This window comes from Saimiri boliviensis, chromosome 14, assembly GCF_048565385.1.
Source record: "Saimiri boliviensis isolate mSaiBol1 chromosome 14, mSaiBol1.pri, whole genome shotgun sequence".
NCBI lineage: Eukaryota > Metazoa > Chordata > Mammalia > Primates > Cebidae > Saimiri > Saimiri boliviensis.
Window position 1 is genome coordinate 57,780,043 of NC_133462.1, and position 13,604 is coordinate 57,793,646.

The window sequence follows — 13,604 nt, forward strand, 5'->3', positions numbered from 1 at the left end:
TGCATTCAACTTCCAGAGTTAAACTGATGTGTCTTTGCAGCAGTTCAGAAACCCTTTCTTTGGAGAATGTAGAAACAGTCATTTCCAGCCCTAGAGACGCATATAAGAGCTAGCAGTAAGAATGCGTTTCAAACACAGAAGAACCGCTTCTTACAAACTGATCTGCTGAGTGTTGGTTCCTTTTAGGAAGTTGCATCTATGTTTAGATTCAGCGAGGGAGAAATGCGTTTCTTCCAAAAGCTGCGTTTGGACATTCCAGAGTGGGTGGGAGAACAGGCTGTAAATGGAAATACCTTGCTCTAAAAGCAAAACGGAGCTATCTAGCAGAATGGTTATCAATGTATGCATTCAACTTCCAGAGTTAAGCTGATGTGTGTGTGCAGCAGTTCAGAAACCTTTTGTTTGGACAATGTAGAAACAGTCATTTCCAGCCCTAGAGACACATGTAAGGGTTAGCAGAAAGAATGCGTTTCAAACACAGAAGACCCGCTTCTTACAAACTGATCTGCTGTGTGTTGGTTCCTTTTAGGAAGTTGCATCTATGTTTAGATACAGCGAGGGAGAAACGCGTTTCTTCCAAAGCTGCGTTTGGACATTCCAGAGTGGATGGGAGAACAGGCTGTAAATGGAAATACCTTGCTCTAAAAGCAAAACGAAGCTATCTAGCAGAATGTTTGTCAATGTGTGCATTCAACTTCCAGAGTTACACTGATGTGTCTTTGCAGCAGTTCAGAAACCCTTTCTTTGGAGAATGTAGAAACAGTCATTTCCAGCCCTAGAGACGCATATTAGGGTTAGCAGTAAGAATGCGTTTCAAACACAGAAGACCCGCTTCTTACAAACTGATCTGCTGTGTGTTGGTTCCTTTTAGGAAGTTGCATCTATGTTTAGATTCAGCGAGGGAGAAACTGGTTTCTTCCAAAAGCTGCGTTTGGACATTCCAGAGTGGATGGGAGAACAGTCTGTAAAGAGAAATACCTTGCTCTAAAAGCAAAACGGAGCTATCTAGCAGAATGGTTGTCAATGTGTGCATTCAACTTCCAGAGTTACACTGATGTGTGTTTGCAGAAGTTCAGAAACCCTTTCTTTGGAGAATGTAGAAACAGTCATTTCCAGCCCTATAGACGCATATAAGAGATAGCAGTAAGAATGCGTTTCAAACACAGAAGACTCGCTTCTTACAAACTGATCTGCTGTGTGTTGGTTCCTTTTAGGAAGTTGCATCTATGTTTAGATTCATCGAGGGAGAAATGCGTTTCTTCCAAAAGCTGCGTTTGGACATTCCAGAGTGGATGGGAGAAAAGGCTGTAAAGGGAAATACCTTACTCTAAAAGCAAAACGGAGCTATCTAGCAGAATGGTTGTCAATGTGTGCATTCAACTTCCAGAGTTAAACTGATGTGTCTTTGCAGCAGTTCAGAAACCCTTTCTTTGCAGAATGTAGAAACAGTCATTTCCAGCCCTAGAGACGCATATAAGAGTTAGCAGTAAGAATGCGTTTCAAACACAGAAGACCCGTTCTTACAAACTGATCTGCTGTGTGTTGGTTCCTTTTAGGAAGTTGCATCTATGTTTAGATTCAGCGAGGGAGAAAGGCGTTTCTTCCAAAAGCTGCGTTTGGATATTCCAGAATGGATGGGAGAACAGGCTGTAAAGGGAAATAACTTGTTCTAAAAGCAAAACGGAGCTATCTAGCAGCATGGTTGTCAATGTGTGCATTCAACTTCCAGAGTTAAACTGATGTGTGTGTGCAGCAGTTCAGAAACCTTTTGTTTGGAGAATGTAGAAACAGTCATTTCCAGCCCTAGAGACACATGTAAGGTTTAGCAGAAAGAATGCGTTTCAAACACAGAAGACCCGCTTCTTACAAACTGATCTGCTGTGTGTTGGTTCCTTTTTGGAAGTTGCGTCTATGTTTAGATACAGCGAGGGAGAAACGCGTTTCTTCCAAAGCTGCGTTTGGACATTCCAGAGTGGATGGGAGAACAGGCTGTAAATGGAAATACCTTGCTCTAAAAGCAAAACGAAGCTATCTAGCAGAATGTTTGTCAATGTGTGCATTCAACTTCCAGAGTTACACTGATGTGTGTTTGCAGCAGTTCAGAAACCCGTTCTTTGGAGAATGTAGAAACAGTCATTTCCAGCCCTAGAGACGAATATAAGAGTTAGCAGTAAGAATGCGTTTCAAACACAGAAGAACCGCTTCTTACAAACTGATCTGCTGTGTGTTGGTTCGTTTTAGGAAGTTGCATCTATGTTTAGATTCAGCGAGGGAGAAAAGCGTTTCTTCCAAAAGCTGCGTTTGGACATTCCAGAGTGGATGAGAGAACAGGCTGTAACGGGAAATACCTTGTTCTAAAAGCAAAACGGAGCTATCTAGCAGAATGGTTGTCAATGTGTGCATTCAACTTCCAGAGTTACACTGATGTGTGTTTGCAGCAGTTCAGAAAGCCTTTCTTTGCAGAATGTAGAAACAGTCATTTCCAGCCCTATAGACGCATATAAGAGATAGCAGTAAGAATGCGTTTCAAACACAGAAGACACGCTTCTTACAAACTGATCTGCTGTGTGTTGGTTCCTTTTAGGAAGTTGCATCTATGTTTAGATTCATCGAGGGAGAAATGCGTTTCTTCCAAAAGCTGCGTTTGGACATTCCAGAGTGGATGGGAGAAAAGGCTGTAAAGGGAAATACCTTACTCTAAAAGCAAAACGGAGCTATCTAGCAGAATGGTTGTCAATGTGTGCATTCAACTTCCAGAGTTAAACTGATGTGTCTTTGCAGCAGTTCAGAAACCCTTTCTTTGGAGAATGTAGAAACAGTCATTTCCAGCCCTAGAGACGCATATAAGAGTTAGCAGTAAGAATGCGTTTCAAACACAGAAGACCCGCTTCTTACAAACTGATCTGCTGAGTGTTGGTTCCTTTTAGGAAGTTGCATCTATGTTTAGATTCAGCGAGGGAGAAATGCGTTTCTTCCAAAAGCTGCGTTTGGACATTCCAGAGTGGGTGGGAGAACAGGCTGTAAATGGAAATACCTTGCTCTAAAAGCAAAACGGAGCTATCTAGCAGAATGGTTATCAATGTGTGCATTCAACTTCCAGAGGTAAACTGATGTGTGTTTGCAGCAGTGCAGAAACCCTTTCTTTGGAGAATGTAGAAACAGTCATTTCCAGCCCTGGAGACGCATATAAGGGTTAGCAGTAAGAATGCGTTTCAAACACAGAAGACCCGCTTCTTACAAACTGATCTGCTGTGTGTTGGTTCCTTTTAGGAAGTTTCATCTATGTTTAGATTCAGCAAGGGAGAAACGCGTTTCTTCCAAAAGCTGCATTTGGACATTCCAGAGTGGATGGGAGAACAGGCTGTAAAGAGAAATACCTTGCTCTAAAAGCAAAACGGAGCTATCTAACAGAATGGTTGTCAATGTGTGCATTCAACTTCCAGAGGTAAACTGATGTGTGTTTGCAGCAGTTCAGAAACCCTTTCTTTGGAGAATGTAGAAACAGTCATTTCCAGCCCTAGAGACGCATATAAGAGTTAGCAGTAAGAATGCGTTTCAAACACAGAAGACCCGCTTCTTACAAACTGATCTGCTGTGCGTTGGTTCCTTTTAGGAAGTTGCATCTATGTTTAGATTCAGTGAGGGAGAAACGCGTTTCTTCCAAAACCTGCGTTTGAACATTCCAGAGTGGAAAGGAGAACAGGCTGTAAAGGGAAATACCTTGCTCTAAAAGCAAAACGGAGCTATCTAGCAGAATGATTGTCAATGTGTGCACTCAACTTCCAGAGTTACATTGATGTGTGTTGGCAGCAGTTCAGAAACCCGTTCTTTGGAGAATGTAGAAACAGTCATTTCCAGCCCTAGAGACGCATGTAAGAGTTAGCAGTAAGAATGCGTTTCAAACACAGAAGACACGCTTCTTACAAACTGATCTGCTGAGTGTTGGTTCCTTTTATGATGTTGCATCTATGTTTAGATTCAGCGAGGGAGAAATGCGTTTCTTCCAAAAGCTGCGTTTGGATATTCCAGAGTGGGTGGGAGAACAGGCTGTAAATGGAAATACCTTGCTCTAAAAGCAAAACGGAGCTATCTAGCAAAATGGTTATCAATGTGTGCATTCAACTTCCAGAGGTAAACTGATGTGTGTTTGCAGCAGTTCAGAAACCCTTTCTTTGGAGAATGTAGAAACAGTCATTTCCAGCCCTAGAGACGCATATAAGAGTTAGCAGTAAGAATGCGTTTCATACACAGAAGACCCGCTTCTTACAAACTGATCTGCTGTGTGTTGGTTCCTTTTAGGAAGTTGCATCTATGTTTAGATTCAGCGAGCGAGGAACGCGTTTCTTCCAAAAGCTGCGTTTGGACATTGCAGAGTGGATGGGAGAACAGGCTGTAAAGAGAAATACCTTGCTCTAAAAGGAAAACGGAGCTATCTAGCAGAATGCTTGTCAAGGTGTTCATTCAACTTCCAGAGTTACACTGATGTGTGTTTGCAGCAGTTCAGAAACCCTTTCTTTGGAGAATGTAGAAACAGTCATTTCCAGCCCTAGAGACGCATATAAGAGTTAGCAGTAAGAATGCGTTTCAAACACAGAAGACCCGCTTCTTACAAACTGATCTGCTGTGTGTTGGTTCCTTTTAGGAAGTTGCATCTATGTTTAGATTCAGCGAGGGAGAAACGCGTTTCTTCCAAAAGCTGCGTTTGGACATTCCAGAGTGGATGAGAGAACAGGCTGTAACGGGAAATACCTTGTTCTAAAAGCAAAACGGAGCTATCTAGCAGAATGGTTGTCAATGTGTGCATTCAACTTCCAGAGTTAAACTGATGTGTCTTTGCAGCAGTTCAGAAACCCTTTCTTTGGAGAATGTAGAAACAGTCATTTCCAGCCCTAGAGACGCATATAAGGGTTAGCAGTAAGAATGCGTTTCAAACACAGAAGACCCGCTTCTTACAAACTGATCTGCTGAGTGTTGGTTCCTTTTAGGAAGTTGCATCTATGTTTAGATTCAGCGAGGGAGAAATGCGGTTCTTCCAAAAGCTGCGGTTGGACATTCCAGAGTGGGTGGGAGAACAGGCTGTAAATGGAAATACCTTGCTCTAAAAGCAAAACGGAGCTATCTAACAGAATGGTTATCAATGTGTGCATTCAACTTCCAGAGTTAAACTGATGTGTCTTTGCAGCAGTTCAGAAACCCTTTCTTTGCAGAATGTAGAAACAGTCATTTCCAGCCCTAGAGACGCATATAAGAGTTAGCAGTAAGAATGCGTTTCAAACACAGAAGACCCGGTTCTTACAAACTGATCTGCTGTGTGTTGGTTCGTTTTAGGAAGTTGCATCTATGTTTAGATTCAGCGAGGGAGAAACGCGTTTCTTCCAAAAGCTGCGTTTGGATATTCCAGAGTGGATGGGAGAACAGGCTGTAAAGGGAAATAACTTGTTCTAAAAGCAAAACGGAGCTATCTAGCAGAATGGTTGTCAATGTGTGCATTCAACTTCCAGAGTTAAACTGATGTGTCTTTGCAGCAGTTCAGAAACCCTTTCTTTGGAGAATGTAGAAACAGTCATTTCCAGCCCTAGAGACGCATATAAGAGTTAGCAGTAAGAATGCGTTTCACACACAGAAGACCCGCTTCTTACAAACTGATCTGCTGAGTGTTGGTTCCTTTTAGGAAGTTGCATCTATGTTTAGATTCAGCGAGGGAGAAATGCGTTTCTTCCAAAAGCTGCGTTTGGACATTCCAGAGTGGGTGGGAGAACAGGCTGTAAATGGAAATACCTTGCTCTAAAATCAAAACGGAGCTATCTAGCAGAATGGTTATCAATGTGTGCATTCAACTTCCAGAGTTAAGCTGATGTGTGTGTGCAGCAGTTCAGAAACCTTTTGTTTGGACAATGTAGAAACAGTCATTTCCAGCCCTAGAGACACATGTAAGGGTTAGCAGAAAGAATGCGTTTCAAACACAGAAGACCCGCTTCTTACAAACTGATCTGCTGTGTGTTGGTTCCTTTTAGGAAGTTGCATCTATGTTTAGATTCAGCGAGGGAGAAACTGGTTTCTTCCAAAAGCTGCGTTTGGACATTCCAGAGTGGATGGGAGAACAGTCTGTAAAGAGAAATACCTTGCTCTAAAAGCAAAACGGAGCTATCTAGCAGAATGGTTGTCAATGTGTGCATTCAACTTCCAGAGTTACACTGATCTGTGTTTGCAGAAGTTCAGAAACCCTTTCTTTGGAGAATGTAGAAACAGTCATTTCCAGCCCTATAGACGCATATAAGAGATAGCAGTAAGAATGCGTTTCAAACACAGAAGACTCGCTTCTTACAAACTCATCTGCTGTGTGTTGGTTCCTTTTAGGAAGTTGCATCTATGTTTAGATTCATCGAGGGAGAAATGCGTTTCTTCCAAAAGCTGCGTTTGGACATTCCAGAGTGGATGGGAGAAAAGGCTGTAAAGGGAAATACCTTACTCTAAAAGCAAAACGGAGCTATCTAGCAGAATGGTTGTCAATGTGTGCATTCAACTTCCAGAGTTAAACTGATGTGTCTTTGCAGCAGTTCAGAAACCCTTTCTTTGCAGAATGTAGAAACAGTCATTTCCAGCCCTAGAGACGCATATAAGAGTTAGCAGTAAGAATGCGTTTCAAACACAGAAGACCCGTTCTTACAAACTGATCTGCTGTGTGTTGGTTCCTTTTAGGAAGTTGCATCTATGTTTAGATTCAGCGAGGGAGAAAGGCGTTTCTTCCAAAAGCTGCGTTTGGATATTCCAGAATGGATGGGAGAACAGGCTGTAAAGGGAAATAACTTGTTCTAAAAGCAAAACGGAGCTATCTAGCAGCATGGTTGTCAATGTGTGCATTCAACTTCCAGAGTTAAACTGATGTGTGTGTGCAGCAGTTCAGAAACCTTTTGTTTGGAGAATGTAGAAACAGTCATTTCCAGCCCTAGAGACACATGTAAGGTTTAGCAGAAAGAATGCGTTTCAAACACAGAAGACCCGCTTCTTACAAACTGATCTGCTGTGTGTTGGTTCCTTTTAGGAAGTTGCGTCTATGTTTAGATACAGCGAGGGAGAAACGCGTTTCTTCCAAAGCTGCGTTTGGACATTCCAGAGTGGATGGGAGAACAGGCTGTAAATGGAAATACCTTGCTCTAAAAGCAAAACGAAGCTATCTAGCAGAATGTTTGTCAATGTGTGCATTCAACTTCCAGAGTTACACTGATGTGTGTTTGCAGCAGTTCAGAAACCCGTTCTTTGGAGAATGTAGAAACAGTCATTTCCAGCCCTAGAGACGAATATAAGAGTTAGCAGTAAGAATGCGTTTCAAACACAGAAGAACCGCTTCTTACAAACTGATCTGCTGTGTGTTGGTTCGTTTTAGGAAGTTGCATCTATGTTTAGATTTAGCGAGGGAGAAAAGCGTTTCTTCCAAAAGCTGCGTTTGGACATTCCAGAGTGGATGAGAGAACAGGCTGTAACGGGAAATACCTTGTTCTAAAAGCAAAACGGAGCTATCTAGTAGAATGGTTGTCAATGTGTGCATTCAACTTCCAGAGTTACACTGATGTGTGTTTGCAGCAGTTCAGAAAGCCTTTCTTTGCAGAATGTAGAAACAGTCATTTCCAGCCCTATAGACGCATATAAGAGATAGCAGTAAGAATGCGTTTCAAACACAGAAGACACGCTTCTTACAAACTGATCTGCTGTGTGTTGGTTCCTTTTAGGAAGTTGCATCTATGTTTAGATTCATCGAGGGAGAAATGCGTTTCTTCCAAAAGCTGCGTTTGGACATTCCAGAGTGGATGGGAGAAAAGGCTGTAAAGGGAAATACCTTACTCTAAAAGCAAAACAGAGCTATCTAGCAGAATGGTTGTCAATGTGTGCATTCAACTTCCAGAGTTAAACTGATGTGTCTTTGCAGCAGTTCAGAAACCCTTTCTTTGCAGAATGTAGAAACAGTCATTTCCAGCCCTAGAGACGCATATAAGAGTTAGCAGTAAGAATGCGTTTCAAACACAGAAGACCCGGTTCTTACAAACTGATCTTCTGTGTGTTGGATCGTTTTAGGAAGTTGCATCTATGTTTAGATTCAGCGAGGGAGAAACGCGTTTCTTCCAAAAGCTGCGTTTGGATATTCCAGAGTGGATGGGAGAACAGGCTGTAAAGGGAAATAACTTGTTCTAAAAGCAAAACGGAGCTATCTAGCAGAATGGTTGTCAATGTATGCATTCAACTTCCAGAGTTAAACTGATGTGTCTTTGCAGCAGTTCAGAAACCCTTTCTTTGGAGAATGTAGAAACAGTCATTTCCAGCCCTAGAGACCCATATAAGAGTTAGCAGTAAGAATGCGTTTCAAACACAGAAGACCCGCTTCTTACAAACTGATCTGCTGAGTGTTGGTTCCTTTTAGGAAGTTGCATCTATGTTTAGATTCAGCGAGGGAGAAATGCGTTTCTTCCAAAAGCTGCGTTTGGACATTCCAGAGTGGGTGGGAGAACAGGCTGTAAATGGAAATACCTTGCTCTAAAAGCAAAACGGAGCTATCTAGCAGAATGGTTATCAATGTGTGCATTCAACTTCCAGAGGTAAACTGATGTGTGTTTGCAGCAGTGCAGAAACCCTTTCTTTGGAGAATGTAGAAACAGTCATTTCCAGCCCTGGAGACGCATATAAGGGTTAGCAGTAAGAATTCGTTTCAAACACAGAAGACCCGCTTCTTACAAACTGATCTGCTGTGTTGGTTCCTTTTAGGAAGTTGCATCTATGTTTAGATTCAGCAAGGGAGAAACGCGTTTCTTCCAAAAGCTGCATTTGGACATTCCAGAGTGGATGGGAGAACAGGCTGTAAAGAGAAATACCTTGCTCTAAAAGCAAAACGGAGCTATCTAACAGAATGGTTGTCAATGTGTGCATTCAACTTCCAGAGTTAAACTGATGTGTGTTTGCAGCAGTTCAGAAACCCTTTCTTTGGAGAATGTAGAAACAGTCATTTCCAGCCCTAGAGACGCATATAAGGGTTAGCAGTAAGAATGCGTTTCAAACACAGAAGACCCGCTTCTTACAAACTGATCTGCTGTGTGTTGGTTCCTTTTAGGAAGTTGCATCTAAGTTTAGATTCAGCGAGGGAGAAATGCGTTTCTTCCAAAAGCTGCGTTTGGACATTCCAGAGTGGGTGGGAGAACAGGCTGTAAATGGAAATACCTTGCTCTAAAAGCAAAACGGAGCTATCTAGCAGAATGGTTATCAATGTGTGCATTCAACTTCCAGAGGTAAACTGATGTGTGTTTGCAGCAGTGCAGAAAACCTTTCTTTGGAGAATGTAGAAACAGTCATTTCCAGCCCTAGAGACGCATATAAGGGTTAGCAGTAAGAATGCGTTTCAAACACAGAAGACCCGCTTCTTACAAACTGATCTGCTGTTTGTTGGTTCCTTTTAGGAAGTTGCATCTATGTTTAGATTCAGCGAGGGAGAAAGGCGTTTCTTCCAAAAGCTGCGTTTGGATATTCCAGAGTGGATGGGAGAACAGGATGTAAAGGGAAATAACTTGTTCTAAAAGCAAAACGGAGCTATCTAGCAGAATGGTTGTCAATGTGTGCATTCAACTTCCAGAGTTAAACTGATGTGTCTTTGCAGCAGTTCAGAAACCCTTTCTTTGGAGAATGTAGAAACAGTCATTTCCAGCCCTAGAGACGCATATAAGAGTTAGCAGTAAGAATGCGTTTCAAACACAGAAGACCCGCTTCTTACAAACTGATCTGCTGTGCGTTGGTTCCTTTTAGGAAGTTGCATCTATGTTTAGATTCAGTGAGGGAGAAACGCGTTTCTTCCAAAACCTGCGTTTGAACATTCCAGAGTGGAAGGGAGAACAGGCTGTAAAGGGAAATACCTTGCTCTAAAAGCAAAACGGAGCTATCTAGCCGAATGATTGTCAATGTGTGCACTCAACTTCCAGAGTTACATTGATGTGTGTTGGCAGCAGTTCAGAAACCCGTTCTTTGGAGAATGTAGAAACAGTCATTTCCAGCCCTAGAGACGCATATAAGAGTTAGCAGTAAGAATGCGTTTCAAACACAGAAGACCCGCTTCTTACAAACTGATCTGCTGTGTGTTGGTTCCTTTTAGGAAGTTGCATCTATGTTTAGATTCAGCGAGCGAGAAACGCGTTTCTTCCAAAAGCTGCGTTTGGACATTCCAGAGTGGATGGGAGAACAGGCTGTAAAGGGAAATACCTTGCTCTAAAAGCAAAACGGAGCTATGTAGCAGAATGGTTGTCAATGTGTGCATTCAACTTCCAGAGTTACACTGATGTGTGTTTGCAGCAATTCAGAAACCCTTTCTTTGGAGAATGTAGAAACAGTCATTTCCAGCCCTATAGACGCATATAAGAGATAGCAGTAAGAATGCGTTTCAAACAGAGAAGACTCGCTTCTTACAAACTGATCTGCTGTGTGTTGGTTCCTTTTAGGAAGTTGCATCTATGTTTAGATTCATCGAGGGAGAAATGCGTTTCTTCCAAAAGCTGCGTTTGGACATTCCAGAGTGGATGGGAGAACAGGCTGTAAAGGGAAATAACTTGTTCTAAAAGCAAAACGGAGCTGTCTAGCAGAATGGTTGTCAATGTGTGCATTCAACTTCCAGAGTTAAACTGATGTGTGTTTGCAGCAGTTCAGAAACCCTTTCTTTGGAGAATGTAGAAACAGTCATTTCCAGCCCTAGAGACGCCTATAAGAGTTAGCAGTAAGAATGCGTTTCAAACACAGAAGACACGCTTCTTACAAACTGATCTGCTGAGTGTTGGTTCCTTTTAGGAAGTTGCATCTATGTTTAGATTCAGCGAGGGAGAAATGCGTTTCTTCCAAAAGCTGCGTTTGGACATTCCAGAGTGGGTGGGAGAACAGGCTGTAAATGGAAATACCTTGCTCTAAAAGCAAAACGGAGCTATCTAGCAGAATGGTTATCAATGTGTGCATTCACCTTCCAGAGGTAAACTGATGTGTGTTTGCAGCAGTTCAGAAACCCTTTCTTTGGAGAATGTAGAAACAGTCATTTCCAGCCCTAGAGACGCATATAAGAGTTAGCAGTAAGAATGCGTTTCAAACACAGAAGACACGCTTCTTACAAACTGATCTGCTGTGCGTTGGTTCCTTTTAGGAAGTTGCATCTATGTTTATATTCAGTGATGGAGAAACGCGTTTCTTCCAAAAGCTGCGTTTGAACATTCCAGAGTGGAAGGGAGAACAGGCTGTAAATGGAAATACCTTGCTCTTAAAGCAAAACGGAGATATCTAGCAGAATGATTGTCAAAGTGTGCACTCAACTTCCAGAGTTACATTGATGTGTGTTGGCAGCAGTTCAGAAACCCGTTCTTTGGAGAATGTAGAAACAGTCATTTCCAGCCCTAGAGACGCATATAAGAGTTAGCAGTAAGAATGCGCTTCAAACACAGAAGACCCGGTTCTTACAAACTGATCTGCTGTGTGTTGGTTCGTTTTAGGAAGTTGCATCTATGTTTAGATTCAGCGAGGGAGAAACGCGTTTCTTCCAAAAGCTGCGTTTGGATATTCCAGAGTGGATGGGAGAACAGGCTGTAAAGGGAAATAACTTGTTTTAAAAGCAAAACGGAGCTATCTAGCAGAATGGTTGTCAATGTGTGCATTCAACTTCCAGAGATAAACTGATGTGTCTTTGCAGCAGTTCAGAAACCCTTTCTTTGGAGAATGTAGAAACAGTCATTTCCAGCCCTAGAGAAGCATATAAGAGTTAGCAGTAAGAATGCGTTTCAAACACAGAAGACCCGCTTCTTACAAACTGATCTGCTGAGTGTTGGTTCCTTTTAGGAAGTTGCATCTATGTTTAGATTCAGCGAGGGAGAAATGCGTTTCTTCCAAAAGCTGTGTTTGGACATTCCAGAGTGGGTGGGAGAACAGGCTGTAAATGGAAATACCTTGCTCTAAAAGCAAAACGGAGCTATCTAGCAGAATGGTTATCAATGTGTGCATTCAACTTCCAGAGTTAAGCTGATGTGTCTGTGCAGCAGTTCAGAAACCTTTTGTTTGGAGAATGTAGAAACAGTCATTTCCAGCCCTAGAGACACATGTAAGGGTTAGCAGAAAGAATGCGTTTCAAACACAGAAGACCCGCTTCTTACAAACTGATCTGCTGTGTGTTGGTTCCTTTTAGGAAGTTGCATCTATGTTTAGATACAGCGAGGGAGAAACGCGTTTCTTCCAAAGCTGCGTTTGGACATTCCAGAGTGGATGGGAGAACAGGCTGTAAATGGAAATACCTTGCTCTAAAAGCAAAACGAAGCTATCTAGCAGAATGTTTGTCAATGTGTGCATTCAACTTCCAGAGTTACACTGATGTGTCTTTGCAGCAGTTCAGAAACCCTTTCTTTGGAGAATGTAGAAACAGTCATTTCCATCCCTAGAGACGCATATAAGGGTTAGCAGTAATAATGCGTTTCAAACACAGAAGACCCGCTTCTTACAAACTGATCTGCTGTGTGTTGGTTCCTTTTAGGAAGTTGCATCTATGTTTAGATTCAGCGAGGGAGAAACTGGTTCCTTCCAAAAGCTGCGTTTGGACATTCCAGAGTGGATGGGAGAACAGTCTGTAAAGAGAAATACCTTGCTCTAAAAGCAAAACGGAGCTATCTAGCAGAATGGTTGTCAATGTGTGCATTCAACTTCCAGAGTTACACTGATGTGTGTTTGCAGCAGTTCAGAAACCCTTTCTTTGGAGAATGTAGAAACAGTCATTTCCAGCCCTATAGACGCATATAAGAGATAGCAGTAAGAATGCGTTTCAAACACAGAAGACTCGCTTCTTACAAACTGATCTGCTGTGTGTTGGTTCCTTTTAGGAAGTTGCATCTATGTTTAGATTCATCGAGGGAGAAATGCGTTTCTTCCAAAAGCTGCGTTTGGACATTCCAGAGTGGATGGGAGAAAAGGCTGTAAAGGGAAATACCTTACTCTAAAAGCAAAACGCAGCTATCTAGCAGAATGGTTGTCAATGTGTGCATTCAACTTCCAGAGTTAAACTGATGTGTCTTTGCAGCAGTTCAGAAACCCTTTCTTTGCAGAATGTAGAAACAGTCATTTCCAGACCTAGAGACGCATATAAGAGTTAGCAGTAAGAATGCGTTTCAAACACAGAAGACCCGGTTCTTACAAACTGATCTGCTGTGTGTTGGTTCCTTTTAGGAAGTTGCATCTATGTTTAGATTCAGCGAGGGAGAAAGGCGTTTCTTCCAAAAGCTGCGTTTGGATATTCCAGAGTGGATGGGAGAACAGGCTGTAAAGGGAAATAACTTGTTCTAAAAGCAAAACGGAGCTATCTAGCAGAATGGTTGTCAATGTGTGCATTCAACTTCCAGAGTTAAACTGATGTGTCTTTGCAGCAGTTCAGAAACCCTTTCTTTGGAGAATGTAGAAACAGTCATTTCCAGCCCTAGAGACGCATATAAGAGTTAGCAGTAAGAATGCGTTTCAAACACAGAAGACCCGCTTCTTACAAACTGATCTGCTGTGCGTTGGTTCCTTTTAGGAAGTTGCATCTATGTTTATATTCAGTGATGGAGAAACGCGTTTCTTCC